Source organism: Magallana gigas, chromosome 1, assembly GCF_963853765.1.
Source record: "Magallana gigas chromosome 1, xbMagGiga1.1, whole genome shotgun sequence".
Lineage (NCBI taxonomy): Eukaryota > Metazoa > Mollusca > Bivalvia > Ostreida > Ostreidae > Magallana > Magallana gigas.
In genome coordinates, this window is record NC_088853.1 from 39861343 (window position 1) to 39884121 (window position 22779).

Below are 22779 nucleotides of genomic sequence, written 5' to 3' on the forward strand. Positions count from 1 at the left end.
ACATCTAATCATCTGTTGAAATTAATGTTCTATCAGAACCTGGCAGATGTTAATATTTTTTTATTATTGTTTTCTCTTAGTTTGCTGCTTGACGTAAATTATTCCTAAAACTTGGTTTTATCTTATTCTTATGTGATCTCCACCATGTTCAACCTCTGTTCTTGATATCTTGGATGGTAAGAGAAAAAAGCCCCAATATTATCTTCCTTTTTGTTTACAGTTCCATTTGTAACAATGGTTTATCTAGTGCTAATTGTAGGTCGCCTTTTTATTCATCATTCAGAATCATTTTAATTTCTAAATCGTAGATCTGGTTATTGGTAAAATTTAGGTTTTGATGGAACAGCCATTAAGGTTTCATTTGCGAGTTAAGATGGGGAAACACGACGTAAAATTCATTCAAACAAAACAAACCATACACGTTTTCCTTCAGATTGATGGGGATTATTTTTATCAAAAACAAAATCCAGAAAAACAAAACCGAGAATAAGCGTGATAAAAGATCGTTTGTGGAATTCTTGTTACACGTAGTAGCGCATGATGTCTCTCACGTTAGTATTCCGAAGATTAAAATCCTCGTAATAATGTCAAGGTCAAAGAAGGTCATAAACAAACAATTGGCAGCAATGTTCAAGGAGCGAGACAATATCTCCTTCTGGAAGCTTCGAGGATTTTAGAAAAACACTTAATCTTTCTTAACGGATAAGATATACATCTCAACGTTTTTGGTATGCGGATTTATGCGAAAAGCATCCGTGCAGCAGTCCGTTTGTTCAAACTACATCTTTAGTTTTTATACATAATATCGTATAAGGATCAAGGAACTATGTCGGGCTCCAGAAACATGGCGTATGGCCTGAAGTGTAGCACCCGATTACGACCTCAAAGTTCATATTTGGTTATGTAAAGGACTATGTGAGTTATCATGCATTTTTTGCCCCCAAAATTTAAGTTTTTTGAAGAGCTTTAAAATAAGGTGGCAAAAAGTTGAAATCATAGCTAACATAAATGTGTAAAAAGGTCATCACCACAGTGACATCACAATGTAGAAATGACGTCATGAAAACTCTCATTTTTTGATAAAATCAAGTTTTGTAGCAAAATATGGGTGTTTTCGGATTGTTTTTCGACTGGGAAACATCGAGTGCAAGCTTGCTAAAGTACCATCTTTTAGTATGATGTGTATAATTATAGGCAAAAACATACGTTAAAATCGTACTTGAGCAGATCTGCACTCTATACTCCTGAAAGCAAAATGTGAAGAAAAAATGTCAATATTTTCATTTTCTGCAAAAGTGCGGGAATTTGTCATTTAGGTGACGCCACAGAGAAACAACGAATGAGTAATAATTACTAAAATCAATGTACATAACTATATTTCAAAATGTTTGCATTTTTAAAAGTGCAAAGCATAGCTCAGCGCTTTATGGTCGTTGGACTTCTACTTTCAGTGTATCCAATAACCGTCCACTTAGAACAGAAAAATGCTTCTGACTCATTTAAAGTGATTAGGGAACCAGCGTAGCCATATATCTGCGAAAGGGATTTTTAAAAAAAATGATAAATATAAGTTATAAGAAGGTAATAGGGAAGAAAAATCTTTCAAAATTTATTTAAATCTCTTAAGGATAGTTTTGTAACTACAACGTATTATTGTAACAAATCATGTATTGTAAATTTTGTATATTTATAGTTACAATCTCTACCCAGAGTTATCGTTCCTGCTTCGCTCCACTTATACCTCTGTGAACGTCTAGAAAGTAGTGCCACGAAAACATTGGTAATGGAGTATTACTCCGAGAAATAGTTCTTTGTTTGTTACCGTGATTTACCAATAAAAATCTTTTTATTTCAATATTTTTAGCGAGGCTTTAACATCGAAATGTAGACTGAATGCATAATAAACTATAATTTATTATAACATGATTGAGAATGGGTTTTGCCAAGATTCTTGGCATTTAGACGTTAACAGAGGTGTTGTAGCGCAGCGTAATACGCCCTCTGGTGAAAGATTGCTATAGTTATAGATTAAGACATTAAGCCAATAAACTACGAAATGTATGCACCAGAGTAGCTCCATACACCTTTAGCATTTGAACACATGTGATCTGTCCGGAAGCTATTATTACATTTTCATTTGATAAATGAATTAATTAGTACTTTCGAGGTTTGTAGTATACTGTTTTGTCTTAATGCATATTTCCCGTAGCTTTCACATGAAAGAATTTATTGACAGCGAAATATGTGCTGCGTTGGATAGTTCCGAAGTCGAGGAAAAATAAGTTTAATTTACCAGATCAGATGTTAAGCCTGTTTTAGCGTAGTTTTGGGACTTCACCTTTGTGAAAAGTTTGTTGTTGGTGCACATGCAGTGATAGATGAAGTAGTTCAAGCTAAAGCTGGTGTTGTTGTTTTTTTGTAAATGGATACCTCGGATAAACAATGGTCGTTGGCAAAGGTGCAGAAGTAGTATTTAAAGGTATGGTATAATTAAGAATCAGAGACAACTCTGAGGTCAACGACACAGATTTATTTGGCGTTGATGAATGTGTGTGTAATAGGGGTTGATGTAAGGAATGCATCTGAGACCTGATGTTGGTATTATGGTTTAAAATATATGGATTTACTTGACGTTGATGAATGTGTGTGTAAATGGGGTTGATATAAGATGCTTTAGGGTTATTAAGTTCCTATCCCAGTGACGTGTTTACTAATTTATAAAGGTACGTTAATATTAATGTGTTTATTCTAATTATGATATTTTCTTTCATTTCAGTTATTAGTTAAGTGAAACATTGGCGATTTATGCCACAAAATCATAATGACACCAAGTACACCATCACCAAAAGTAAATACCACATTTTTTACAAAGATCACTATAACATCAACCGCACATAAACCCGGACATTCAACAACATCAAGTTACTCTGCTTCGAATGAACCACCATTAGGGATATATAAACAAATTAACATCGCGTCTATTCAGTTTAATACAATTATTTCCAATAGAAGGACGACGGCTTTACCTCTATCAACACAATCGCAGTTATCAACCACAAGTAGCAGGTCTTTAACAAAATCCATATATTTGAAAACAATAATACCAACACCACGTCATCATTGTCTAAAAGTAGTTCATTTTTAAGACCGCTAGAAAAAGGGCTAAGTTTACAAACTAACGAACAATGTGTTATTTATTTCTTTTTATATTTTGCGGTTGAAAGCACAATGAATAGCTTTGTTATAGCATTAAAAATGTGTTTCTTGAATAAGTACATACAATTGTCCTTAAAAGCAAGTAAAATGGCCGTACTGATTACAGCTGTTGCTACAATTGGTATTGCTATCATGAAGACAGGTAGCCTTATTTTTCGTGTTGATGCTGTTTTACTGGAATGTGCTCAAAATATTTGTCAATGTTCTATATAAATATAAGTATATAATGATAACAAAAACGATATACAACGACTACATTTTTTGGGTGGTTAAACTGTTTTGATTATCAAACGGCTCGAATGAAGACAAAACTTGGTCAAATAGCGTTTTATATTGTTTTTTTTTTATCAAAGAGCCAATGAAGTAAATATTTTTTTTTTTTTTTATGATTTTTTTGTTCTTATTTTTCTTAGGAAAGACGTTTGGAATTCCTGAGTATGCAGTCGTAATAAGGATTACACTCTTGTTTTTAATTCGATACATATAAAATTTGATCGATTTATATTTTTTACTTTTGTCTTCAGATTTTTTTTAGAAAAGCATCCCAATTGATATTGATACTAATAAAAATTCAATATAGTTCAAAGAGTATATTCATTTACGTTATAAAATTGGCACGAGTTGGTTAAGACGAAAAACCTAATAATATTTTTTTTTTCAGCAAAATACTATTTTTCTTCCATCTCCTGTAGTAAATGTTAAGATATGTTTTTCCACAACTCGCCTTTTTGAAAAAAAAAATGGAACCACAGTGGGGCGTCTTGTTTGTTTGTCAACAAGTAGGATACTAGATAATATCATTCACATGAAGTATAGGGTCTCAATGGTTAAATTTACACTGCAGTTGAACATTAAGTTGCATGATAAAAGAACTCAAAAAGTCTCTACTTTGATTGAAGTTATTGATAAACCTTAAAGACCACTACAGATAACACTTCAAACGAATAAAAAAAAATGTCAAAGTACGTATTCATAAATTATATGTCATATCAGGTTTTTCTACGAACAAAGCAAATTTACCGTTTTTCATTTTAGCCAAGCACTAGTACCATTGACTTTAATATACAGAATCAGGTGCTATTCTGAAAACGTTGTAATAAACAGATATGATCATCACAGCTGTCTCTACTTTTCATGGGGTTTTTTTAAACCTCATTTGATACAAAATATACTATAATATGCTTATACAAGCGGTTTGTTTTACATGTATATACATAGAGTTGTATATTTTTGTTGATATGTTTAAAAGTGTTTAAGTTCTTCCTCAGAAAGCATTTGTCAATTTCACGATCAGTCGTTAGTGTTCGACAAGAATTGTATAGAAGGGCTAATTTAAACAAGATAATGAAAGAACTATATATGATATTAGTCAAATGGCCCCAATGATTCAGGTACATTATTTGTTGTATTATTTTATAGAAGAGTTGATATAAAATATGTATCTCATCTATTTATTGATTTGTATGCACTCACTGGCTGTATATGGCGTCGGAAGTGACGCTATTTTTATAATTCAATCAAAATCAGTCAAAAATTGGCATTTTTCTTATATATTTTCGAATGGGAAATATAGAGCGATTCTTTGTAAAAGAACGAACTTTTTGTCACTTATTGGAGGGATACATCTTTGGTGAAAATATTTTGTTTGTTCAAGCAGTCGCTCAATGTTTCTTAAAGAAAAACTGCTTCAAAACAAGCCGTTTTATGCTAAAAATGAGAAAATGGGGGGAATAGGTAAACTTTATGATGTTATATTTTTAAATTGTGGGCACTAAAATCAAAATGAAAAAAAAACTTCAAATGTATATGTGTACAAATAAAACAAAGAATTACAGTAAAATGGTAATGTTCATTTTAGGGGCTATTTTAGGCTCAGACCATATTTAGTCCTTTCATGTTTTGTATGAAACAGACATTTAAGTTGAACATTCTTGATTTATTCTTCCATGAGATGTCATTTCATGAGGGTTTTTTTATGTAATGATTAAGACAGATTTTAGTGTATATTCCATGCTAACTAATTTTTTTTCAAATTCAGTTATTCCCCTTTATTACAATAAATTCCAAAACGCGGAAATATCTCAACAAAATACACGCATAGAAAAATTATTAGCGTTATCGATGTCATTTCTTAACATCTTTGAAAATTTAGAAAACTTAATAGTTAAAACAAATGATGACTTAAAATAATATTGATTGATTTCTTTTGAATGAGTTCAGTGAATGGCAGCCATCCCTCCTTCAATTCAACCCTTACAACAAAGAGATTAACTGCAGAAACAGAAAGATGTTTGTACTTAAACCTACGAAATGTCAATATAAACGTATATCCACCTATAAATCAAATCAAACATTTTATAATGATATAAAAAAGCAATACATGCCATCATACATTTAATGACAATGAGCCAATGCTTTGAACTTTTTATAAGCTTTTAAATAGTTAAATTGTACGTGTTTGGTTTTTTTATAGATGATGGAAATCGTAATATTGAGATGCGTATGCTGTACTATTCATCTTAGTTTTCATTGATCCACACAAAAGTCATTTAGTATAAATGCCTCGCCATGTCTGGTTATCAGTCAGCTATGCGTTAACGAAGCAAAAGTAAGATGACCACATGTGGTGTATTTTGTTAATGAAATTGTCATTCATATTTCAAGTCAATATATATATATATATATATATATATATATATATATATATATATATATATATATATATATATATATATAGAACAGTTCCCAGTATATTATGTATTATATCAGGGGTTTTTGTTTCTATAAAACACAATGTGAAGTCTGTTTAAGATGTATTTTATGCATGATATACATTAAGAATATACAAAGAACATGTATTGAACAGTAGGTATGAAACTCGATTGTATTTATTAGCGGAAGTTCCATATGCAGGGGACAAACACAGGATAAAAAAATCAATTATATTACACAAAAAAGAATAATTAAAGCTTTTAAATCAAACAAATCACACTCAAATTGTTTTGGTTATAAAACTTACTAGTCTTAACTCGATTGGGAAACAGAAATAATAGAGGGAGGTGTTGTGCAAATTACAGATTTATGATAAAACTTGATATGTGCAAAAGATCAGTGAAGATTTATTTAATACTTTTGAAACATAAAATAGCAAGTTTTATTTACAATGATCAATGCGTATCCTAGTGTGGAATCATTAGATTTCGTGATGGCTATATTTTCGATGAAATCGTGGGAACCTTTCATCCACGAATTAAATCCCCAACGAATTAATAAAATTGGATTATACAGTCATATTACCTTCAGAAGGTATAAGATAATACACGAAATTACGCTCAAAAGAAACTGTAAAATTTAAGCAATTCACGAAAATTGGCCCCCACGAATTTTAATGATTCCACAGTAGTTGAAGGTGTTTTCATGTAGCTATCTACCTGTATATATTGGCCTAAACATAAATTCGGATGGTCGACCCTGGAGCTACAGTTTTTTACGTCTTAAATGTTAACAGCAAATTAGAGTGCACCAAAATTTGGTCTAGTAGCCCTATTTTTCAAAACGTATGTGAATATAATTAGTACAGATAATTTTTCAGACAAATTTACATTGGTATTATCACTTAATTTACCTCTCAACTAATTTTAAATACCAACGATCTTTTGACGAAGAATTACATATTCGCAGCCATGTGTGGTAGAAAGAAATTAAAATGACGTAATTATTTCAAAAATATTTAATCTAGCTTTAATGCTACACTAAATAAACATTCCCTGAAGAATTGCTTTAAATGTCATTATACATAAACACTCCTTAATCGCGTAAAAAACGGGTTAATATTTCTAAAGAAGCAGCGAGTTTCCGGAAAATCCATAAGCTTCGTACTCTGTAACGCCCGCAAAAATTAAGCCGAATCGATCTCCGTTCATAGTAGATGCAGTTAGTTCCCCTTCAGCGACACGTATTGATCTTACATTATATGTTATGTTACGAACCATCACATTTTCTTCAAAAACGACGTCATTTATCTCTATGGCAGTGCCATTCACACGAAAGGAATCTCTAGATGACTCACGTATCATTATAGATACATAATTGTAGTCATATCCTTGGGGTACAACTATCTTATAATAATCTAAGTACTGGTTGATTCCTGGCACGATTGTCATAGATGGGTCGCCCAAAGTGGAATGTTTTGGCTGTAAACCAAACGCAGTCACCAAAATCGGTATATCTGCTTTAATAAAACATATCTGTCTACTTGTTATTTTAGTGTCAAAAGAATTAAACTTGGATAAATTTTGATTTTTAGTTACACGACCGATCATGTAGGTAAAATTTGTGTTTTCTATTGCCGTGACACGGATAATTGTACCTCTGTTATTCGTATTGGGAGGTACAATGTATATACTGTCAATACTGTCTGTGGGCGGTAACTGTTCAATAAGATGATCGCAAGCACCTAAATTCCCAAGCTTATTGCAGTCGTTTCCCGAAAAGGCTGCGATTGGAGCTGATGCTTCAATAAATGTGCCAGTTAAATCTGTAATGTGTTCTATTTGAAATGTTTGAAACATTTTTAGTGAAATGTTAAAAACGTCACCGTTTTCAAAGGTGTCCCCGTTAATGTATAAAGGGATGTTTCGTTTCATCTTGAACGTTATTGAAACAGTTGTATTATCTTCAATGGCGGACACAGCCAGTTGACTGTACCTGTATCTCAAAATCCAAGAGTATACGGGTTCTGTTGATATAACCACATATTTTGTTGACAGTTTATGCAGGGGAATGTGCGTTGTGCTTCCGACAGAAGCAGATCCATCATCGTGACTAATGACGAAAACGTCACTGGAAGTTTCGATCAAGACTGACTTTTCTTCTACTCGAAAACTTTGAAGATTCAATTCCGGTGGAAGAACAATGTGCTGACTTGAAGGAATATACATTTCTCTGTCGATCTGAGCTTTTATTGACATATCTAGACGAGGGGATGTGGTAATATTCATTTGAACGCCATTTTCGGATGTAACGTAAACATTCTTTGTGGTACCTTTATCATTTTGCATAAACAAAACTAAAAATCTTTTTCCTCTGCTCCCTACAAATGAATTTATAAAATTAGAATTGTGTTGTATGTATGGATATTAAACAATATTACCCTTTAGTTTTTTTCTCCATCAAATGAAAATACGATATGCTTTCCTCTCAGTTGCATTATATAAACAATTCTTTGAATATATGTTTATTTTGAATTTAGAATAAAATGAATTTATTTGTAGGGTAAAAAAAATGACCTATTATTTAGACTTTTGGGGTATTTATTCTCGTGATTATAATAAGTGTAATACAGTTTATTAGCATTCAAAGATTTGAGACCTACGGACATTCCATCAAAACCATTTTCCATACAGAAATATACGAAACATTTTCCAATATTTTTGTTTGTATATGGAAATATGTAATCATTTTTTTAGTATTGTGAGATGATAATTTTTGTCGGGCGTAGTCAAATCCATTAAAGTCCGAAGCAATAATCTTCAAAGAATGATTCCTTAATTCCTAAATCTTTATTATCTCCAATTTCTTTGCTTTAAAACAACATAAAACTAGTGGGTATTGTTTTTTTATACAAAAAACACATGTCTCCCCTTCTCCCCAAGGATTGTAATATGGGGCAAATTTAAAAAGTGAAAAAGAATGAAGTCAGCTATATGTTAGATATCATCCATATATGATACAGTTTAGAAAATGAATTAACTTGAGACACAAGATTGGTCAAGGTCAAAAATTATGGAGGCGTGCACTCCTTCTCAATACCATCTACCAATGTTCCAAGTTTGAAGCCTTAATGTCAAAAGGTATCCAAGTTACCACCCAGACAAAATTTAATTATTTTTTCTTAATTTGACCTTGAGTAAAACAAGGTCAAGGTCAAATAATAATCAATAGTACACCTCGGTGTATTATAATTGTTCTTTGTGTAAAGTTTGAAGTCCTTCTGTCAAAGAATATTTAGGATGTGAACAATGAAGTTTTTTCTAATTTGACCTTGAAATAATTTTTTTAGGTCAAGGTCAAAAATTTTGGTAAGGTTGAACTGGACTAACTACCATCTGTGTATGATACAAGTTAAAAGATTGTATGATTAAGGAGTCTTGTGTTATGGTCCGGACTATATTTTTTATAAAACGCTTGACCTTGAAGAATAGGTCAAGGTCAAAAATTTTGATGGCGTGCACTTCTTCTCAATACCATCTACCTACGTTCCAAGTTTGAAGTCTTAATGTCAAAAGGTATCCAAGTTACCACCCAGACAAAATTTAATTATTTTTTCTCAAGTTGACCTTGAGTAAAACAAGGTCAAGGTCAAATATTTATCAATAGTACACCTCAGTGTATTATAATTGTTCTTTGTGTAAAGTTTGAAGTCCTTCTGTCAAAGAATATTTAGGAGGTGAACAATGAAGTTTTTTTCTAATTTGACCTTGAAATAAAATTTTAGGTCAAGGTCAACATTTTTGGTAAGGTTGAACTGGACTATATACCATCTATGTATGATACAAATTTAAAGATTGTATGATTAAGGAGTCTTGTGTTATGGTCCGGACTATATTTTTTATAAAACGCTTGACCTTGAAGAAGATAATAGGTCAAGGTCAAAAATTTTGATGGCGTGCACTTCTTCCCAATACCATCTACCTATGTTCAAAGTTTGAAGTCTTAATGTCAAAAGGTATCTAAGTTACCACCCAGACAAAACTTAATTATTTTTTCTCAAGTTGACCTTGAGTAAAACAAGGTCAAGGTCAAATATTTATCAATAGTACACCTCAGTGTATTATAATTGTTCTTTGTGTAAAGTTTGAAGTCCTTCTGTCAAAGAATATTTAGGAAGTGAACAATGAAGTTTTTTTCTGATTTGACCTTGAAATAAAATTTTAAGGTCAAGGTCAAAATTTTTGGTAAGGTTCAACTGGACAATATACTATCTATCTATGATACAAGTTAAAAGTTTGTATGTTTAAGGAATCTTGTGTTATAGTCCAAACTCTATTTTTTATAAAATGCTTGACCTTGAAAAAGAAAATAGGTCAAGGTCAAACATTTTGGTGGCGTGCACTCCTTCTCAATACCATCTACCTATGTTCCAAGTTTGAAGTCTTAATGTCAAAAGGTATTTAAGTTACGGCTTGGACAAATTTGGATGAAGAAGAATAAGAATAAGAAGAACTAGAGCAAAACTCGTTGCAAAGCAACGAGTGGGTCTTCCGTTAATGTCGGAAGTAAAGCTGGAAGTTCCAGTCCGAAGCAGAGCTCTTAAACCAATAACAAGAGTAACTAAAATAAAAAGATAAAAAAAATCGAATTATTCATGGTACGACTTAATAAAATACGAATGATTTTAAGTACGACTTAACAAAAACCTTTCCGATTTTAAGAACGACTTAACAAAAAAATCCGAATGTGTTTAAGTACGACTTAGCAATTATTTTTGGTACGAGTTAATTTTACTTTGAACATTACGCTATTTTTTAAACCAAGGACGCGGAAAGAAAATTTCCGGAAAAATCAATTTTTAAACCCCGATATCGTCCGATTTTCAAACGGATTTCAGTTTCGTGTTCAGCATAACCAACTCTACAAACCGCATAAACATTTGAAATTAAAACGAAAAATTCGAAAAATCGAAAATTTTAAAACACTTCCGGTTTGGACCGGAAGTGACGGAAACTAAATTCCAGCCTTATGTCCAAATAAAAACGATCAATGCTTCAACACAGAAAATTCCAAGTTTCTATCTTGAAGCGTTTTTGAAAAATGCCCTGGACAAAATCACTTTTTTAAAATTTAAAAATTGACGTAACGTAAAAACGGAAGTGACGTTGTACTTAAAAATTTAATATCTTTTAGGCACAATAATGCTTCATAATCCCTGAAAGTTTCATGTAAATCTGTTGAAAACTTTTTGAGATATTAAGCTTTGAAAAAGTCAGAAAAATAAAGAAAAAGAAAAAAAATAATAACTAGAGCAAAGCTCGTTGCAAAGCAACGAGTGGGTCTTCCGTTAATGTCGGAAGTAAAGCTGGAAGTTCCTTTAAGAAGCAGAGCTCATAAACCGATAACAAGAGTAACTAAAATAAAAAGATGAAAAAAATCGAATATTCCTGGTACGACTTAACAAAATCCGAATGATTTTAAGTACGACTTCACAAAACCCTTCCTGATTTCAAGAACGACTTAACAAAAAAAATCCGAATGTGTTCAAGTACGACTTAACAATTATTTTTGGTACGAGTTAACTTTAATTCGAACATTACGCTATTTTTTAAACCAAGGACGCGGAAACAAAATTTCCGGAAAAATCAATTTTTAAACCCCGATATCTCTGTAATGCATTGTCCGATTTTAAAACGGATTTCAGTGTTAGATTCAGCTTGATAAGCTCTATTAAACACATATTCATTTTTGATTTGATCAGAAAATTCATTTTTTCGAAAAATTTGTTTCACTTCCGATTTCGACTGGAAGTGACGGATTTTTATTTCCAGCCTTATTGCACATGTAAATTGCCAAATTCATAACCACAGAGAATTTCAAGACTCTATCTTAAAGCGTTTTTGAGAAATGTCGCGGACAAAATGACTTTTTTTTAAGTTTAAAAATGACGTTACGTCAAAACGGAATTGACGTTGTTATGGAAACTTTAACATCTTTGAGGCATTATAATTGCACATAATCCTTGAAAGTTTCCCTCAAATAATTTGAAAACTTTTTGAGTTATGAAGCCGAAAAGGAGTCAGAAAAAAAAGAAAAAGAAAAAAAATAATAATAAAAAGAAACCGAAGAATAACAAGAGGGTCTTCCGTTGGAAACGGAAGACCCTAATAAGAAGAATAAGAAGAAGAAGAAAAAGAAAGTCGACAAAAACAATATGTCTCCCCTTTGAAAGGGGAGACATAATAAAGTCACCGTTTTCATGTAGCACATGCTATGTATATTACCACGTGGAGCAGCCAATACCGTTTTTGCCGGATGAGTAATAAAAAAACGAATATTCCTGAAAAGATGGGTTAGATAGTCTTTCTACATTCGTAACATTTAACTTTTGATTTACTAACGTATTAAACAAATAAAACTGATTTTTTTTTTCTTTTCATTAAAATTTAAAAAAGAAAAGAAATATACGAGGGTCAATCAAAAAATACGAAGACTTTTGTCATAGCTATGTTACTTAACGTCATATCATTACTAAGTTTGATAGACATAATTAAGCAATAGTTTCAAACAATTTGCAAGAAAAAAAGTTGATAAAATTCTTTATATCTAAGATTTATTTAGAATCTAATCCTGCAAAAATGAGGTCACGGCGCACGGTCAAAATTTGTGTTATGTCAACAATAAACCATATAATGTTGAAAGTTATATCTCTTTAAATTGGGCTAAAAACCTAATAATATTGAAACCTCAATCTTAGTATAGTCATGGTATTCTATGTACCAAATAATGACGGGATATATTGATTTGTCGAACAGATATTAGTAACTAAAGACAGATAGTCCTCTTTAGAATTGACTAAAAACATCGACGACGCCGGACGTCACGGCGCAACGAGAAGTACAAACAGAATGGATTTAACTCAGGAAAAAGACGATACAAGCTGTGAAAATGCTCAATGGTGCAAAAAATAAGTCAACAATTATTTGCAAGTTTGTGTTTAACTGTAATGAATTTTGTGGGGGTGGTGGTAATTGTATTTTGAATATATAACAGTCCGAAAGAGAGTAGAATATCTGTAAATATTTGGTCAAAAAATAAGTAACGTAAACCGACGTTCAGAGTTATCCCTACTGCAAACTAAGAGATACACGGTTAGAAAATGAAAACTTTGAAGAACTAACTTATGATTCTCGAACAAATGTGTGCAAATAAGATGTTAAGTGGTTCAGTGCTAATTTTAAATTGTAAGGAGAAAGGCACACGAGACTAAGCGTGATACAAAGATGGGTATATCTATAAACTGTGCGTGTTTAATCTTGACGTCATGTTTTGAACGTTACCGTGCGCCGTGGTGACAAAACATGTTGTTTTTAAAAAGGGGTAACAAAAATACCGTCTCATCAAATGGACTAAAACTTCGCATATCAGTAACATAAGTGTTGGTGCACAGATTTATCTGTTAAGTATGACTTTCATGAGAAATATATGATAGACAGCCACATTGTCTTCGTATTTTTTGATTGACCCTCGTATGTTAAAGGCATTTTTTTACATTAGAGACAAACGCATAAATAATTACTTATTTGTCCATGCCCTTACCTATAGTCCTGTTTTGTGCAGATATATGTGAAGCCGTTTTTATCTCTGCAGTATATGTATTCGTTTGATCCGTTGATGAATCTGGTAAAAATATTTCAATTTACACTGCATAACACGCTTCACATTTTCGATTTTCTAAGAAAGAACACAAGTTAGGGAAATGAAATCACCCTTGCACAACCAACTAGCCACCAATCCACTAACCCCCCCCCCCACACACACACACACACATTATTAATGTGGAATATAAACCATTGTTAATAAGTTAATACCATGATAATTGTTTTTCCTCGGCAATTCAAGATACGCGCATTCAAACAATAAAATTGCTTCTTTCTTTTTCTTAAATTACATGCATTATGTCACAGATGCAATTAAATCGTACAATAACAAAGTTTCATGCTTAGTAATATTCACCTATTTCATTTCAGATTTTAAGCTTTCATTTCAATATAAAAATACTTTTCAAGAAAGTATATTCTTATAAGTGTGGGAGTGAGGACAGTCGTTGTGCGTTAGCAACGTCATTTTTGGTGTTCTGGAAAAAATATAATGTTTTCCTTTAGAGAAGATTGGTGGCGATACTCCTTTTACATTTTTTAATCTCTTTTGTTCATTAAGTTATCAGGTACTCTTTTCGTGATATATAAAGCAGTAAATTGGATTATTTTTTGCGACCTGTTTTCTTCGATGTTCTTCCAAAAGTCATAGTCATAGAAGTGATAAATAGCTGATTACGTCAAAAATTACACTAAAGGTACACTAAAGGTACACCATGGTACACTGTACACTGTTCACTTGCACTCACTTCTGGTTGATAAATTTATTCCAAAACATTTTTATTATTAAGTGATTACTATCTATCGAAGTCAAAGCATTCATCGCATCCCGAATTACACGTAAATTCACCGGCCAGCATTATCACGTATATATCATCTGATACATATTAATGTACTGTTTAATAATACGAGGGTTGATCCAAAAGTAATGTCACAGATGCGATAAAATCGTGAAAAATCCGCGTCAAGTGACAAAAATGTGTGCTTTCAGATATATACCTAATTCATTTCAGACCTAAAAATGTTAATGCATTGTGATAATTATGTCTGAAGAAAATATATTTTGTAGAGCATGATGTATGCTAGCGACGTCATTTTTAGTTCTGGTAGAATTTCGTAATTTAGTGCCACGATGGTCTATTTAACATTTTTTAATAATTTGTTTTTCTTCATTTAGTAACTAATTATCTTTTGGTAATCGATGAAATAGTATATTGGATTATTTAATGTGCGATCAGTTTGTCAAGGTCTCTTCAAGGGGTCATGAACGTAGCTTTATGATATATAGCAATTGACGTAAGAACCCAGCCTTAATTTTCCTTCAGAGCGTATGTCTTAAATCTATCTAATTTATTTCTTAACATGACACATGCTTTTATCAGGTATTGGTACCACGTTTAAGGTACCCTGTTAACTCACTCTTAATTGTAGGTTGACATATCAATTCCAGTACATGTTCTGGTGATTTTTTTCCATCGAAGCAAAAAATGCATCGTATCACTATTCGCATGTCTAGCCATTTTATCCCTTGATCTAGAGATAAAAGGTTTACTAGATATCCGAAATGGACAGTAACGGTCCCTAATTTTTCAAAACTGTTAGAAAAAGTTAAAATATATCTGTTTTAGAATATTGTGTTGTTTGGAGAATTTTCAAATTTTGAAGCATGTAATTTATTCATATATACAAACCTTAATAAAAATGTAAATTCATGACGCGGCGATGTATATATCATACTATAAACATCAAAATCTTTTTAAGTGTTTAACGAAATTTCATAAAAATTTTGATTCGAATTTAATTTTTGATAAGGAAAATTTTGATGTATCATTTTATACAATACAGCGCCTATGAGAAGCGCGGTGCCTAGTGTTACATTACTTTAGGATCACCCCTTGTACAGTGAAATTGAATCCAATTTTTAATCCGAGTTCGAATTTTATTGGTGAGAATTTTGATGTACATGTATCTATATACAGTAATACAATACGGAATATATGATAAGTGCGGTTCCTGGTTTGACAATGCTTTTGGATCATCCATTGTGTTTTTCTCTTTACGAAGTTATGAACACTAATTTCACTGATAGTATATATTTCGATACAGACTTCAATTGATTTCAATCCGCTAAAGCCCAAAATCCGAAGTCCAAAATCCACCATCGTACACTAATGTTTGCTTTTTTAATTTAGAATGAATGTAGGTTTTTGATTAATTTTACAATAATAACATCAGCTATTATATAGTGTACGAACAACACCTCAAACGAGTTGAATTATGAAAATTATCCAACGATTGTTTTTAAATTTTTGCACAGATTATCCGATATAACCTGGATCGAGACAGTTCCCGCTTTTTAATCTGCGAAGCCTATTATATCTGGGCAAAAATTAAAAACAATCCTTAAAATCTAATTAAAACATTAAATAAAATCATTTTTAGAACATTGAAATTATCTATTTTGACATAAAACAAAGTAGGTCCGGCAAGAGGGTTTTCAAGGGTCGTGGTTACATAGCTAACCAGATTATACAAAATATATTTTTTTTCTGTGTGCTTAACTGATCAAAATGCTCGTTACAAATAAAATTAAATTATAAACTATTACTCGCGCCAACGCATTGATTTTTTTTATTTGGCAAAATGTATTTCGTTCCATGTTTCATGTATGTACACACTCTGAATAGCCTACTCGATTTCTTATAGTTTGTATTAAACGCTGTTAAATTGTTGATTTAAGTTTAGGCATACAACGTGGTATGATGAATGCACTGAATATCAAAATTAATGCTCAAATTTGAATTCAATATAGGTATATGTAGTTCAAGTTCTTACCGATACTCATATTAATAGCTGATCTCTGCAAAGTCGTTGTTTCAAACTCTGCGGGTGTAGTCGTTTGGAGATAAGGTGATGCATCTGACGAAAATGTTAATTTGTCGATTTGGATCATAGTCATATGTATATATCTTACTAGCATGTATATATCTCACATGTATGGTATGCATTACTATTAGATTCGTCCTATATCGCTTACGCTAGGTTTATAGATCAAATACATTTTTATATACAAAACGATGTTCCCTATATCTAGACATGTAATTGAATTTATGTTATCAGGTTTAATAATTACATGTAAATCTTTAATAGCATTTGGTATTTACCATATGTGTATAAATTAAGTTTTTTATTGCCATTCAAGTTTTTTTTACTTACCATACTTATTTGAGCCATGCATTAAAATGCCAGCTACGACTCCAATGGAAGTTAGCAACAAAAATATTAACACAATTAGTAGACATCTTTTCCTTTTGGATTCATTTGAACTCCTCACTGGAACTGGTTGAACATCGCCCCTCCCATTACTGTAAAAAAGAAATTGATAATGGTGTTAATATATATATATATATATATATATATATATATATATATATATATATATATATATATATATATATATATATATCCCACATATTCACAACTGAATTTTAAAATTCAACATTTTTATTTTTACCTATAACTTTTACAACCCTCTCAATATTGTCAGTTTTCTTAAACATATTTTTTAGTTAAAATAATTAAACCAAAAAAAGAAATCTAGCAGTATTGATTAATATTTTTGGTCACATGATACTGAAATGTGTCAAAGTCTGTCTTGTCTAAAGCACTGATTGAATTAAGTGATGTAGATGTTTTCTGGCTTACATATAACACTTGCTGACGACAAAATCCTTATTATTATCAACTTGACAACCAGTTTTATTTTCTATATATATATCTTACAATTATGTCTGCATGAACTTCATTTTGATGGTAGTGACGTCATTGATGAATATTATAGGTAATATGGTGGGATTAACAAAATGATTAAAAATAGAAGTTTCAAATGAGCCATTGCGCCAGTATTTTTGCAATTTGTCGAAATCTACAACTGAGAAGACACTAACAGGACTGAAATCGACATGCCCTGTTTATCGATTGGTCGAAACCTACATCGACCTGAGAAGAATCGCGGACTGCACGAACTAATCATGATTATGTCAGCATCAAGGTCTCACAGAAAACGATTTGGCGGTTTCTTTTAGCTAACGAACTTATGTACGTTATCAGTAATTTAGTGAATTTTACATACTTTGAATAATCAATTTATAATTTATGAGAGGTGTTAACAAATCAATAAAATGGCTTCTTTGGTTATCCATGCAGGTTATAAAAGTAGCGGTTATTTCAAAAAAATAAGAAGATACATACAGGTAACTTGCTAACGCGGGTTATGTATTTTTGCAATGTCGCTACTTTTATACCCCGAATGAATCACCAAAGAAAGCACTTTATTGTTTAAATATATATAAATAAACAAATTCAGAAATGCGCTATATTGGATCCAGTTTATCCACGCTAACATGCTGCAAAATTATTTCCGCCAAATATTGCATTTGTTAAATATAATACGTTTAAATTATATAGTTCAAAAGGCATCTCTTCAGTAAAATCCTTCTACATACTTTGTTCCTCCCACGAACAACTCAAACAAATAGCAATTAAAAACAGTATTCGTATTTAGCTTGATTATAAAGATCATACGTTATTTGTGATGAAATGTTGATGAAATGTGTTGTTATTGTCTTGTGTGATACATTAAAAAAAAAAATACCTTGTTGCATTTTCATCCATCGTTCGACGAATAAAAAAAAAGACCATGCAGTTCTTTAATATAAGAGTTTATCAGTCTTTTGAACTGTTTTTATAAGTATGTGCCAGAGCTGGAACAAGTCCAAACCTGAATGTACGATAGCTGACATCAGTTTTGTTTAATTCAAGAAACAATAGTCACTTGTTCAAACATGAAGACTTGGGCTTAAAGGTAATTATCAGAGGGAATAAAAAAAGAATAGGAAAAAGGGTTTGTATGATTCAATACAAGTGCTTTTATTCAGTAAAAGTCTCTAAGTTGTTTTGCAGAAGTTGTCGATCAATTTGTAGCTTTTTAAATCTTAAATCGGACAGATAATCAATCTGTCCGTTCTCTTTGATTTGGAGAGCTATAGAACAATGTATACAATTCATCATAATCTAACACTTATTCATATCATTTACAGAATAGATTGTGGTTTGTTTGCCTTTAATTTTACCACTTGAGCTAAATTCTACTTATCAATATATAAGAAGAAAAGACAATGTTCAAGTATCAAATAAAGTAGCTAGAAATTACCTATGTAGATCCAACGTGTGTGTCAAACAGTGTATACTTAAATATTTACATTCAAATTGATAAAGAATAGCGAACCAAAATGTCATTTCGAGAGGAAACGGCATCACAAAATACATTATACATTAAACAAACAATTTCAAGATGTCAACATATTTCCTTGTTACAACACTTTATCAATTTATCTATAACGCACCTAATCATACATGTACATTTGTACCTTTAAAAATAATTTCTAACTTTCTATAACACAACTTTAGATACAACAAACATTCGACAGTATTTTGAAGTAACATGAACTAGCTATAAATAACAAACCTGGCATAATCTATCGTTAACATTTTGTAAAATCAAAGTATTTGTGTTTTATACATTTTAAGTGTTGCTAAAATAGTATTTTTTATAACCAACATTAGCAAGAGGGGTATCTTGAAATAAGTATGTTACATGCAGTTTCCGGGCGTGAACCAAAGAGGTCTCTAAAAATCCGGGGTGGGGGATGCTATTATTACGAATTGGCTGTTTCGATTTACTTAGTATGTGTTGCGTTTGTGCTATAAGGATTATCTTTCTTTTCATTTTCTTTTGATTGCCCTTGTATGGTACTTTCGTCAGCCATGTTTGCTTATCTGTGTTTAAAGTTCGAAGCAATTGTGGCCTACTACAGCGTATGTTTAATATTTGTATTTATCTTATGCATTGTGTAAATGATTATTTATGATGTAAGATATCTTCTGATTTAAATTTTGTATGCATAGTGTCTAAATTCTGCAAAAATATTGTTCAATGTTTTGAACCACATGTACTACACGTAGTTGATAGGTCCACTTTTCATAATTGCAATTTAGAAAAGTTTAACTCATAAATTCTTTCTTACAGTGCCACTGTAAGTTTAAAAGCTACAGACGGGGTGGAGGGGGATTAAATGCCACTAAAAAGCAGCTTATAAGTTTCGTATACGCCAAACTATGAAATGCAAATTGTACTCTCCGTCAACTCTGTTTTTGGAATTTGATAGTGTGTTCTAAATGTGTTAACATCCAAACACAATGGATGTGTCATAACAGGATACATAGCTCAGAAATCCATATTGCTGGAAATGTTCGCGTCTCTTGTTAAGGTCTTCCGTTCCAAAGGAAGACCTTTCTATTATTGTGCTGGTTAAGATTATTCTGATTTTTCTTCTCCCTAGACACGAAATTTGGGGCTTCATATCGTGCTCATTTCTGAACGGTTTTTGCTCAAATTTTCAAGGTTGATAGACTTTACAAAACACTATCAAAATCAATTCATAGATTATAGAATTCTTCTTCCGTTAACGAGTTAATCCCCTTTCAAAAAGTTTAGGGCCTTTGGTTTCCAGAGTAAGGCTCCAAGACTATGATAGCAGGGAATAGGAATCCAACGAAATTGAATAACAGAGACATTGTAGTTGTGCACATCGGTTTTTGTTTTTGGATTACTTTTTTATTTAGGAAAAGGTAGGGGGTAAAAAAAAACAGGATTCCAAAATGAGCAATAACTTAGACATATTTTCCTGTGTATCTTTTAAACAAAACAAATTTTGTTAAGACATGTAGAATAAAGGTTGTGCGAAATATCAAGGGGTTTTATGTGACACCAATAAAAAAGGGATGGCTCCTTAAGGTATTCAATGTATAATGAAGGGATATTGAACAATTTTGAATCGTTTTAAACCAGTTAAATATGTACTCTTAAATAACAATGAACGTGAACTGAACCAAATTCACATGAATGACAACATATAAGAAGCCGGTCATTTTGCACCTTAAAATTTTTTAAAGAGTTATCTTCCCTTGTTGAAAAAAAGAAAATTTTAATTTCGTCAAAATATCTGCGGTAAATGATTCATTTTAATTCATATTTTAATAAGGAGAAAGTTTATGCATGCATTAACCAAGAGAGTTTTACAAATTTTAAGTTACTTTTAACTATATCTTATTAAAACATACGTTGCCCATAGACTTCAATGCAAAATTCAAGGTGTAATTAGTTGGACTTTATTTATTTTTTTGAAAATTCCTTTGGTGGAGTATTTTTATTTGATAACACCTTCAAAATGATATCATGATTAAGAATATCGGACCATTAATTTATTAGGTACAAAATGTGGTCGTTAAACATCGAATACCTTAAATTAAGGGCCAATTGCTATTTTAAGTTTTCGCTTAATAACTCAAAAACGGTTAGGATTTCGATATGATTGTCGCTGAAAAAGTTGTTTGTTGGGATCTCATAAAGGTCGTTACAATGTTATTTTGTAAGTGATTTGTGTAGTATGAGTGTAAAAAACTTTACTTGTACCTGTTTTTATTTGGCAAGTTAACGAAAGTCTTTGTGCGTACATATGGTATAAAGTTGCCTCAGTTAGTATGTTGGTTTATACAGGAGGCTTTAATTTATGAGAACAAAATTTAGAAAACATGAACATGGTTTTTTTAAGCGTTTAAGTCATTGTTTTTAAGTTCTTATAGTGCACAATTCTTTAAGACGAAACTCGGAAAACATAACATTTTTTTTTCTTTTCAAGTAAAACACAAAATACGTGTGTAAAAAAATCAATGCATTACATTTTAGTTATCATACTGCATGCATTTAAAATCTATCTTGAATAAGAGCTGTGTGTGTGTGCCATTACGTAAGCTATCCCTCGCCCGCGGCCGAGAAAATCGGTCACCATGGTCGCGGCTGTACTACGTAGCGGTCAGTGGTTATCTAATACACGGGAGTTACGTCTCTCATATACCGTATATCCGGTAATGTTAGCGGTGATCTTTTTTTTTGCTTTTTCCCGATCTCTTTTAAATGGCAAATAATTGAATACGCAGAAATTATATCCTGTGTCATTTTCTATTAGAATCTGTTTAAATCGCAAAAAATAACTGACGCAAACTAAAAATGTATTAGATTTTCCCCATTTTCGCAAAATTTGTGACAAGCGAAAAGAAAACAATCGGATATACTGTATGAGTTATTTAGCCGCAAACTGAATAATTGTTTCAGTTTTGATTACACATAATGGTTTATTCTTCTTCAATTGGATCAAACGATAGGGTGTCAATTAAGAAATCGTTCAGTAATTTATAAATGAAATGCCATTCTCAATTTAAAGCAATATCAGACATATTATATCAATTGTGGGTTTTAAAATAAAAAAAAGAACTTCTGTTTGATAGATTTTAGTCATTATACTGCAAACTTGTCAAATCTTCCTGAGTTCTGAGCTTTGCATGTCTCTGCGTTGTACCTTTAAGTAATATATCCTTCGTCCACGGCCGAGCCACGGCTGCACTACCTAGCGGTAAGCGGTTATCTAATACACAAGATTCGCACACGCACACTAACTTGTATATGAACGTGTGTGAGTTTATATAGCCGTAAATACAAGAACTGTTTTAATTTCATGTTAAAAAAGTTTGTTTATCTTGTATTTATTCAATTAAACACTGGAGTAAAAATTAAAAAGTCGTTCTGAAAATCAATAAAAGCGATATGACTTCAAATCGGAAACACTCGTCAGACATGAATGAATGGTTGGTTTGTAAGTCTAATATGTTTTAAAAACTGTAAAAATAATGTTTTAAATAAACAAAAAACCACAAATATTAACCTTTAAATGATGACCATCCCCTAATCCATGGCCGAAGAGATCCAGCGCGAGTGGACACTGGACAAGTTATCCCTCAGCTATGTTAAGGGCGTCCAAAAAAAAAAATAGCGATATATATTACATTAAAAGTTAGCCTTTGATTAACCTTGGTATTTTATTCCAAAAAAAATGTTACACAAAGTGATATGTTATCGATATAGAATTTAAAATTAGATAAATCATTATCGCATGAGCAATTTTTTAGTGTCTTGGGAACACCCCGTCATGTGATACTGCTAAAAATAAATGAACCAGGAATAATACGAAAAATTGCAAAGTGCAAGGGCTTAACATTAACAGATATAATTATTTCT